We start from the raw sequence: 12,274 nt of genomic DNA on the forward strand, positions 1-12,274 counted from the left end.
ACAGTCTACTGTACAGCAGATAATACAGGAATGTACAGCATGGAGAGACAGTCTACTGTACAGCATGGAGAGACAGTCTACTGTACAGCAGATAATACAGGAATGTACAGCATGGAGAGACAGTCTACTGTACAGGAGATAATACAGGAATGTACAGCATGGAGAGACAGTCTACTGTACAGCAGATAATACAGGAGTGTACAGCATGGAGAGACAGTCTACTGTACAGCAGATAATACAGGTATGTACAGCATGGAGAGACAGTCTACTGTACAGCATGGAGAGACAGTCTACTGTAGAGCAGATAATACAGGAATGTACAGCATGGAGAGACAGTCTACTGTACAGGAGATAATACAGGAATATACAGCATGGAGAGACAGTCTACTGTACAGGAGATAATACAGAAATGTACAGCATGGAGAGACAGTCTACTGTACGGCAGATAATACAGGAATGTACAGCATGGAGAGACAGTCTACTGTACGGCAGATAATACAGGAATGTACAGCATGGAGAGACAGTCTACTTTACAGCATGGAGAGACAGTCTACTGTACAGCAGATTATACAGAAATATACAGCACGGAGAGACAGTCTACTGTACAAGAGATAATACAGGAATGTACAGCATGGAGAGACAGTCTACTGTACAGCAGATAATACAGGAATGTACAGCATGGAGAGACAGTCTACTGTACAGGAGATAATACAGGAATGTACAGCATGGAGAGACAGTCTACTGTACAGGAGATAATAGAGGAGTGTACAGCATGGAGAGACTGTCTACTGTACAGCAGATAATACAGGAATGTACAGCATGGAGAGACAGTCTACTGTACAGCAGATAATACAGGAATGTACAGCATGGAGAGACAGTCTACTGTACAGCAGATAATACAGGAATATACAGCATGGAGAGACAGTCTACTGTACAGCAGATAATACAGGAATGTACATCATGGAGAGACAGTCTACTGTACAGCAGATAATACAGGAATGTACAGCATGGAGCGACAGTCTACTGTACAGCAGATAATACAGGAATGTACAGCATGGAGAGACAGTCTACTGTACAGCAGATAATATAGGAATGTACAGCATGAAGAGACAGTCTACTGTACAGCAGATAATACAGGAATGTACAGCATGGAGAGACAGTCTACTGTACAGCAGATAATACAGGAATGTACAGCATGGAGAGACAGTCTACTGTACAGCAGATAATACAGGAATGTACAGCATGGAGAGACAGTCTACTGTACAGGAGATAATACAGGAATGTATAGCATGGAGAGACAGTCTACTGTACAGGAGATAATACAGGAATGTACAGCATGGAGAGACAGTCTACTGTACAGCAGATAATACAGGAATGTACAGCATGGTGAGACAGTCTACTGTACAGCAGATAATACAGGAATGTACAGCATGGAGAGACAGTCTACTGTACAGGAGATAATACAGGAATATACAGCATGGAGAGACAGTCTACTGTACAGCAGATAATACAGGAATGTACAGCATGGAGAGACAGTCTAATGTACAGCATGGAGAGACAGTCTACTGTACAGGAGATAATACAGGAATATACAGCATGGAGAGACAGTCTACTGTACAGCATGGAGAGACAGTCTACTGTACAGGAGATAATACAGGAATGTACAACATGGAGAGACAGTCTACTGTACAGCAGATAATACAGGAATGTACAGAATGGAGAGACAGTCTACTGTACAGCAGATAATACAGGAATGTACAGCATGGAGAGACAGTCTACTGTACAGCAGATAATACAGGAATGTACAGCATGGAGAGACAGTCTACTGTACAGCAGATAATACAGGAATGTACAGCATGGAGAGACAGTCTACTGTACAGGAGATAATACAGGAATGTACAGCATGGAGAGACAGTCTACTGTACAGGAGATAATACAGGAATGTACAGCATGGAGAGACAGTCTACTGTACAGCAGATAATACAGGAATGTACAGCATGGAGAGACAGTCTACTGTACAGCAGATAATACAGGAATGTACAGCATGGAGAGACAGTCTACTATACAGCAGATAATACAGGAATGTACAGCATGGAGAGACAGTCTACTGTACTGCAGATAATACAGGAATGTACAGCATGGAGAGACAGTCTACTGTACAGCAGATAATACAGGAATGTACAGCATGGAGAGACAGTCTACTGTACAGCAGATAATACAGGAATGTACAGCATGGAGAGACAGTCTACTGTACAGCAGATAATACAGGAATGTACAGCATGGAGAGACAGTCTACTGTACAGCAGATAATACAGGAATGTACAGCATGGAGAGACAGTCTACTGTACAGGAGATAATACAGGAATGTACAGCATGGAGAGACAGTCTACTGTACAGCATGGAGAGACAGTCTACTGTACAAGAGATAATACAAGAATGTACAGCATGGAGAGACAGTCTACTGTACAGCAGATAATACAGGAATGTACAGCATGGAGAGACAGTTTACTGTACAGCAGATAATACAGGAATGTACAGCATGGAGAGACAGTCTACTGTACAGGAGATAATACAGGAATGTACAGCATGGAGAGACAGTCTAATGTACAGCAGATAATACAGGAATGTACAGCATGGAGAGACAGTCTACTGTACAGGAGATAATACAGGAATGTACAGCATGGAGAGACAGTCTACTGTACAGCAGATAATACTGGAGTGTACAGCATGGAGAGACAGTCTACTGTACAGCATGGAGAGACAGTCTACTGTACAGGAGATAATACAGGAATGTACAGCATGGAGAGACAGACTACTGTACAGGAGATAAAACAGGAATGTACAGCATGGAGAGACAGTCTACTGTACAGGAGATAATACTAGAGTGTACAGCATGGAGAGACAGTCTACTGTACAGCATGGAGAGACATTCTACTGTACAACAGATAATACAGAAATATACAGCATGGAGAGACAGTCCACTGTACAGCAGATAATACAGGAATATACAGCATGGAGAGACAGTCTACTGTACAGGGGATAATACAGGAATGTACAACATGGAGAGACAGTCTACTGTACAGCAGATAATACAGGAATGTACAGCATGGAGAGACAGTCTACTGTACAGCAGATAATACAGGAATGTACAGCATGGAGAGACAGTCTACTGTACAGCATGGAGAGAAAGTCTACTGTACAGCAGATAATACAGGAATGTACAACATGGAGAGACAGTCTACTGTACAGCAGATAATACAGGAATGTACAGCATGGAGAGACAGTCTATTGTACAGGAGATAATATAGGAATGTACAGCATGGAGAGACAGTCTATTGTACAGCAGATAATACAGAAATGTACAGCATGGAGAGACAGTCTACTGTACAGCAGATAATACAGGAATGTACAGCATGGAGAGACAGTCTATTGTACAGGAGATAATATAGGAATGTACAGCATGGAGAGACAGTCTACTGTACAGCAGATAATACAGAAATGTACAGCATGGAGAGACAGTCTACTGTACAGGAGATAATACAGGAATGTACAGCATGGAGAGACAGTCTACTGTACAGCAGATAATACTGGAATGTACAGCATGGAGAGACAGTCTACTGTACAGCAGATAATACAGTAATGTACAGCATGGAGAGACAGTCTACTGTACAGCAGATAATACAGGAATGTACAGCATGGAGAGACAGTCTACTGTACAGCATATAATACAGGAATGTACAGCATGGAGAGACAGTCTACTGTACAGCAGATAATACAGGAATGTACAGCATGGAGAGACAGTCTACTGTACAGCAGATAATACAGGAATGTACAGCATGGAGAGACAGTCTACTGTACAGGAGATAATACAGGAATGTACAACATGAAGAGACAGTCTACTGTACAGGAGATAATACAGGAATGTACAGCATGGAGAGACAATCTACTGTACAGGAGATACTACAGGAATGTACAGCATGGAGAGACAGTCTACTGTACAGCAGATAATACAGGAATGTACAGCATGGAGAGACAGTCTACTGTACAGGAGATAATACAGAAATGTACAGCATGGAGAGACAGTCTACTGTACAGCAGATAATACAGGAATGTACAGCATGGAGAGACAGTCTACTGTACAGGAGATAATACAGGAATGTACAGCATGGAGAGACAGTCTACTGTACAGCAGGTAATACAGGAATGTACAGCATGGAGAGACAGTCTACTGTACAGGAGATAATACAGGAATGTACAGCATGGAGAGACAGTCTACTGTACAGCAGATAATACTGGAATGTACAGCATGGAGAGACAGTCTACTGTACAGCAGATAATACAGGAATGTACAGCATGGAGTGACAGTCTACTGTACAGCAGATAATACAGGAATGTACAGCATGGAGAGACAGTCTACTGTACAGCAGATAATACAGGAATGTACAGCATGGAGAGACAGTCTACTGTACAGCAGATAATACTGGAATGTACAGCATGGAGAGACAGTCTACTGTACAGCAGATAATGCAGGAATGTACAGCATGGAGAAACAGTCTACTGTACAGCATGGAGAGACAGTCTACTGTACAGCAGATAATACAGGAATGTACAGCATGGAGAGACAGTCTACTGTACAGCAGATAATACAGGAATGTACAGCATGGAGAGACAGTCTACTGTACAGGAGATAATACAGGAATGTACAGCATGGAGAGACAGTCTACTGTACAGGAGATAATACAGGAATATACAGCATGGAGAGACAGTCTACTGTACAGGAGATAATACAGGAATATACAGCATGGAGAGACAGTCTACTGTACAGGAGATAATACTGGAGTGTACAGCATGGAGAGACAGTCTACTGTACAGCAGATAATACAGAAATGTACAGCATGGAGAGACAGTCTACTGTACAGCAGATAATACTGAAATGTACAGCATGGAGAGACAGTCTACTGTACAGCAGATAATACAGTAATGTACAGAATGGAGAGACAGTCTACTGTACAGCAGATAATACAGGAATGTACAGCATGGAGAGACAGTCTACTGTACAGCATATAATACAGGAATGTACAGCATGGAGTGACAGTCTCCTGTACAGGAGATAATACAGGAATGTACAGCATGGAGTGACAGTCTCCTGTACAGGAGATAATACAGGAATGTACAGCATGGAGTGACAGTCTCCTGTACAGCAGATAATACAGGAATGTACAGCATGGTGAGACAGTCTACTGTACAGCACATGATACAGGAATGTACAGCATGGAGAGACAGTCTATTGTACAGAAGATAATACAGGAATGTACAGCATGGAGAGACAGTCTACTGTACAGCAGATAATACAGGAATGTAGAGCATGGAGAGACAGTCTACTGTACAGCAGATAATACAGGAATATACAGCATGGAGAGACAGTCTGCTGTACAGGAGATAATACAGGAATGTACAGCATGGAGAGACAGTCTACTGTACAGCAGATAATACAGGAATGTACAGCATGGAGAGACAGTCTAATGTACAGCATGGAGAGACAGTCTACTGTACAGGAGATAATACAGGAATATACAGCATGGAGAGACAGTCTACTGTACAGCATGGAGAGACAGTCTACTGTACAGTAGATAATACAGGAATGTACAACATGGAGAGACAGTCTACTGTACAGCAGATAATACAGGAATGTACAGAATGGAGAGACAGTCTACTGTACAGCAGATAATACAGGAATGTACAGCATGGAGAGACAGTCTACTGTACAGCAGATAATACAGGAATGTACAGCATGGAGAGACAGTCTACTGTACAGCAGATAATACAGGAATGTACAGCATGGAGAGACAGTCTACTGTACAGCAGATAATACAGGAATGCACAGCATGGAGAGACAGTCTACTGTACAGGAGATAATACAGGAATGTACAGCATGGAGAGACAGTCTACTGTACAGGAGATAATACAGGAATGTACAGCATGGAGAGACAGTCTACTGTACAGCAGATAATACAGGAATGTACAGCATGGAGAGACAGTCTACTGTACAGGAGATAATACAGGAATGTACAGCATGGAGAGACAGTCTACTGTACAGCAGATAATACAGGAATGTACAGCATGGAGAGACAGTCTACTGTACAGCAGATAATACAGGAATGTACAGCATGGAGAGACAGTCTACTGTACAGGAGATAATACAGGAATGTACAGCATGGAGAGACAGTCTACTGTACAGCAGATAATACAGGAATGTACAGCATGGAGAGACAGTCTACTATACAGCAGATAATACAGGAATGTACAGCATGGAGAGACAGTTTACTGTACTGCAGATAATACAGGAATGTACAGCATGGAGAGACAGTCGACTGTACAGCAGATAATACAGGAATGTACAGCATGGAGAGACAGTCTACTGTACAGCAGATAATACAGGAATGTACAGCATGGAGAGACAGTCTACTGTACAGGAGATAATACAGGAATGTACACCATGGAGAGACAGTCTACTGTACAGGAGATAATACAGGAATGTACAGCATGGAGAGACAGTCTACTGTACAGCATGGAGAGACAGTCTACTGTACAAGAGATAATACAAGAATGTACAGCATGGAGAGACAGTTTACTGTACAGCAGATAATACAGGAATGTACAGCATGGAGAGACAGTCTACTGTACAGGAGATAATACAGGAATGTACAGCATGGAGAGACAGTCTACTGTACAGGAGATAATACAGGAATGTACAGCATGGAGAGACAGTCTACTGTACAGCATGGAGAGACAGTCTACTGTACAGGAGATAATACAGGAATGTACAGCATGGAGAGACAGACTACTGTACAGGAGATAATACAGGAATGTACAGCATGGAGAGACAGTCTACTGTACAGGAGATAATACTAGAGTGTACAGCATGGAGAGACAGTCTACTGTACAGCATGGAGAGACATTCTACTGTACAACAGATAATACAGAAATATACAGCATGGAGAGACAGTCTACTGTACAGCAGATAATACAGGAATGTACAGCATGGAGAGACAGTCTACTGTACAGCAGATAATACAGGAATGTACAGCATGGAGAGACAGTCTACTGTACAGGAGATAATACAGGAATGTACAGCATGGAGAGACAGTCTACTGTACAGCAGATAATACAGGAATGTACAGCATGGAGAGACAGTCTACTGTACAGCAGATAGTACAGGAATGTACAGCATGGAGAGACAGTCTACTGTACAGCAGATAATACAGGAATGTACAGCATGGAGAGACAGTCTACTGTACAGGAGATAATACAGGAATGTACAGCATGGAGAGACAGTCTACTGTACAGCAGATAATACAGGAATGTACAGCATGGAGAGACAGTCTACTATACAGCAGATAATACAGGAATGTACAGCATGGAGAGACAGTCTACTGTACAGCAGATAATACAGGAATGTACAGCATGGAGAGACAGTCTACTGTACAGCAGATAATACAGGAATGTACAGCATGGAGAGACAGTCTACTATACAGCAGATAATACAGGAATGTACAGCATGGAGAGACAGTCTACTGTACTGCAGATAATACAGGAATGTACAGCATGGAGAGACAGTCTACTGTACAGCAGATAATACAGGAATGTACAGCATGGAGAGACAGTCTACTGTACAGCAGATAATACAGGAATGTACAGCATGGAGAGACAGTCTACTGTACAGCAGATAATACAGGAATGTACAGCATGGAGAGACAGTCTACTGTACAGCAGATAATACAGGAATGTACACCATGGAGAGACAGTCTACTGTACAGGAGATAATACAGGAATGTACAGCATGGAGAGACAGTCTACTGTACAAGAGATAATACAAGAATGTACAGCATGGAGAGACAGTTTACTGTACAGCAGATAATACAGGAATGTACAGCATGGAGAGACAGTCTACTGTACAGCAGATAATACTGGAGTGTACAGCATGGAGAGACAGTCTACTGTACAGCATGGAGGGACAGTCTACTGTACAGGAGATAATACAGGAATGTACAGCATGGAGAGACAGTCTACTGTACAGGAGATAATACAGGAATGTACAGCATGGAGAGACAGTCTACTGTACAGGAGATAATACAGGAATGTACAGCATGGAGAGACAGTCTACTGTACTGGAGATAATACTAGAGTGTACAGCATGGAGAGACAGTCTACTGTACAGCATGGAGAGACATTCTACTGTACAACAGATAATACAGAAATATACAGCATGGAGAGACAGTCCACTGTACAGCAGATAATACAGGAATGTACAGCATGGAGAGACAGTCTACTGTACAGGGGATAATACAGGAATGTACAACATGGAGAGACAGTCTACTGTACAGCAGATAATACAGGAATGTACAGCATGGAGAGACAGTCTACTGTACAGCAGGTAATACAGGAATGTACAGCATGGAGAGACAGTCTACTGTACAGGAGATAATACAGGAATGTACAGCATGGAGAGACAGTCTACTGTACAGCAGATAATACAGGGATGTACAGCATGGAGAGACAGTCTACTGTACAGCAGATAATACAGTAATGTACAGCATGGAGAGACAGTCTACTGTACAGCAGATAATACAGGAATGTACAGCATGGAGAGACAGTCTTCTGTACAGCATATAATACAGGAATGTACAGCATGGAGAGACAGTCTACTGTACAGCAGATAATACAGGAATGTACAGCATGGAGAGACAGTCTACTGTACAGCAGATAATACAGGAATGTACAGCATGGAGAGACAGTCTACTGTACAGGAGATAATACAGGAATGTACAGCATGGAGAGACAGTCTACTGTACAGCAGGTAATACAGGAATGTACAGCATGGAGAGACAGTCTACTGTACAGGAGATAATACAGGAATGTACAGCATGGAGAGACAGTCTACTGTACAGCAGATAATACTGGAATGTACAGCATGGAGAGACAGTCTACTGTACAGGAGATAATACAGGAATGTACAGCATGGAGAGACAGTCTACTGTACAGCAGATAATACTGGAATGTACAGCATGGAGAGACAGTCTACTGTACAGGAGATAATACAGGAATGTACAGCATGGAGAGACAGTCTACTGTACAGCAGATAATGCAGGAATGTACAGCATGGAGAAACAGTCTACTGTACAGCAGATAATACAGGAATGTACAGCATGGAGAGACAGTCTACTGTACAGCAGATAATACAGGAATGTACAGCATGGAGAGACAGTCTACTGTACAGCATGGAGAGACAGTCTACTGTACAAGAGATAATACAAGAATGTACAGCATGGAGAGACAGTTTACTGTACAGCAGATAATACAGGAATGTACAGCATGGAGAGACAGTCTACTGTACTGCAGATAATACAGGAATGTACAGCATGGAGAGACAGGCTACTGGACAGCAGATAATACTGGAGTGTACAGCATGGAGAGACAGTCTACTGTACAGCATGGAGAGACAGTCTACTGTACAGGAGATAATACAGGAATGTACAGCATGGAGAGACAGTCTACTGTACAGGAGATAATACAGGAATGTACAGCATGGAGAGACAGTCTACTGTACAGGAGATAATACAGGAATGTACAGCATGGAGAGACAGTCTACTGTACAGGAGATAATACTAGAGTGTACAGCATGGAGAGACAGTCTACTGTACAGCATGGAGAGACATTCTACTGTACAACAGATAATACAGAAATATACAGCATGGAGAGACAGTCCACTGTACAGCAGATAATACAGGAATGTACAGCATGGAGAGACAGTCTACTGTACAGGGGATAATACAGGAATGTACAACATGGAGAGACAGTCTACTGTACAGCAGATAATACAGGAATGTACAGCATGGAGAGACAGTCTACTGTACAGCAGATAATACAGGAATGTACAGCATGGAGAGACAGTCTACTGTACAGCAGATAATACAGGGATGTACAGCATGGAGAGACAGTCTACTGTACAGCAGATAATACAGTAATGTACAGCATGGAGAGACAGTCTACTGTACAGCAGATAATACAGGAATGTACAGCATGGAGAGACAGTCTTCTGTACAGCATATAATACAGGAATGTACAGCATGGAGAGACAGTCTACTGTACAGCAGATAATACAGGAATGTACAGCATGGAGAGACAGTCTACTGTACAGCAGATAATACAGGAATGTACAGCATGGAGAGACAGTCTACTGTACAGGAGATAATACAGGAATGTACAGCATGGAGAGACAGTCTACTGTACAGCAGGTAATACAGGAATGTACAGCATGGAGAGACAGTCTACTGTACAGGAGATAATACAGGAATGTACAGCATGGAGAGACAGTCTACTGTACAGCAGATAATACTGGAATGTACAGCATGGAGAGACAGTCTACTGTACAGGAGATAATACAGGAATGTACAGCATGGAGAGACAGTCTACTGTACAGCAGATAATACTGGAATGTACAGCATGGAGAGACAGTCTACTGTACAGGAGATAATACAGGAATGTACAGCATGGAGAGACAGTCTACTGTACAGGAGATAATACAGGAATATACAGCATGGAGAGACAGTCTACTGTACAGGAGATAATACAGGAATATACAGCATGGAGAGACAGTCTACTGTACAGGAGATAATACTGGAGTGTACAGCATGGAGAGACAGTCTACTGTACAGCAGATAATACAGAAATGTACAGCATGGAGAGACAGTCTACTGTACAGCAGATAATACAGGAATGTACAGCATGGAGAGACAGTCTACTGTACAGGAGATAATACAGGAATGTACAGCATGGAGAGACAGTCTACTGTACAGCAGATAATACAGGAATGTACAGCATGGAGAGACAGTCTACTGTACAGCAGATAATACAGGAATGTACACCATGGAGAGACAGTCTACTGTACAGGAGATAATACAGGAATGTACAGCATGGAGAGACAGTCTACTGTACAGCATGGAGAGACAGTCTACTGTACAAGAGATAATACAAGAATGTACAGCATGGAGAGACAGTTTACTGTACAGCAGATAATACAGGAATGTACAGCATGGAGAGACAGTCTACTGTACAGCAGATAATACTGGAGTGTACAGCATGGAGAGACAGTCTACTGTACAGCATGGAGGGACAGTCTACTGTACAGGAGATAATACAGGAATGTACAGCATGGAGAGACAGTCTACTGTACAGGAGATAATACAGGAATGTACAGCATGGAGAGACAGTCTACTGTACAGGAGATAATACAGGAATGTACAGCATGGAGAGACAGTCTACTGTACAGGAGATAATACTAGAGTGTACAGCATGGAGAGACAGTCTACTGTACAGCATGGAGAGACATTCTACTGTACAACAGATAATACAGAAATATACAGCATGGAGAGACAGTCCACTGTACAGCAGATAATACAGGAATGTACAGCATGGAGAGACAGTCTACTGTACAGGGGATAATACAGGAATGTACAACATGGAGAGACAGTCTACTGTACAGCAGATAATACAGGAATGTACAGCATGGAGAGACAGTCTACTGTACAGCAGATAATACAGGAATGTACAGCATGGAGAGACAGTCTACTGTACAGGAGATAATACAGGAATGTACAGCATGGAGAGACAGTCTACTGTACAGCAGATAATACAGGGATGTACAGCATGGAGAGACAGTCTACTGTACAGCAGATAATACAGTAATGTACAGCATGGAGAGACAGTCTACTGTACAGCAGATAATACAGGAATGTACAGCATGGAGAGACAGTCTTCTGTACAGCATATAATACAGGAATGTACAGCATGGAGAGACAGTCTACTGTACAGCAGATAATACAGGAATGTACAGCATGGAGAGACAGTCTACTGTACAGCAGATAATACAGGAATGTACAGCATGGAGAGACAGTCTACTGTACAGGAGATAATACAGGAATGTACAGCATGGAGAGACAGTCTACTGTACAGCAGGTAATACAGGAATGTACAGCATGGAGAGACAGTCTACTGTACAGGAGATAATACAGGAATGTACAGCATGGAGAGACAGTCTACTGTACAGCAGATAATACTGGAATGTACAGCATGGAGAGACAGTCTACTGTACAGGAGATAATACAGGAATGTACAGCATGGAGAGACAGTCTACTGTACAGCAGATAATACTGGAATGTACAGCATGGAGAGACAGTCTACTGTACAGGAGATAATACAGGAATGTACAGCATGG

The sequence above is a fragment of the Hyla sarda genome, chromosome 3 (genome assembly GCF_029499605.1).
Source record: "Hyla sarda isolate aHylSar1 chromosome 3, aHylSar1.hap1, whole genome shotgun sequence".
NCBI lineage: Eukaryota > Metazoa > Chordata > Amphibia > Anura > Hylidae > Hyla > Hyla sarda.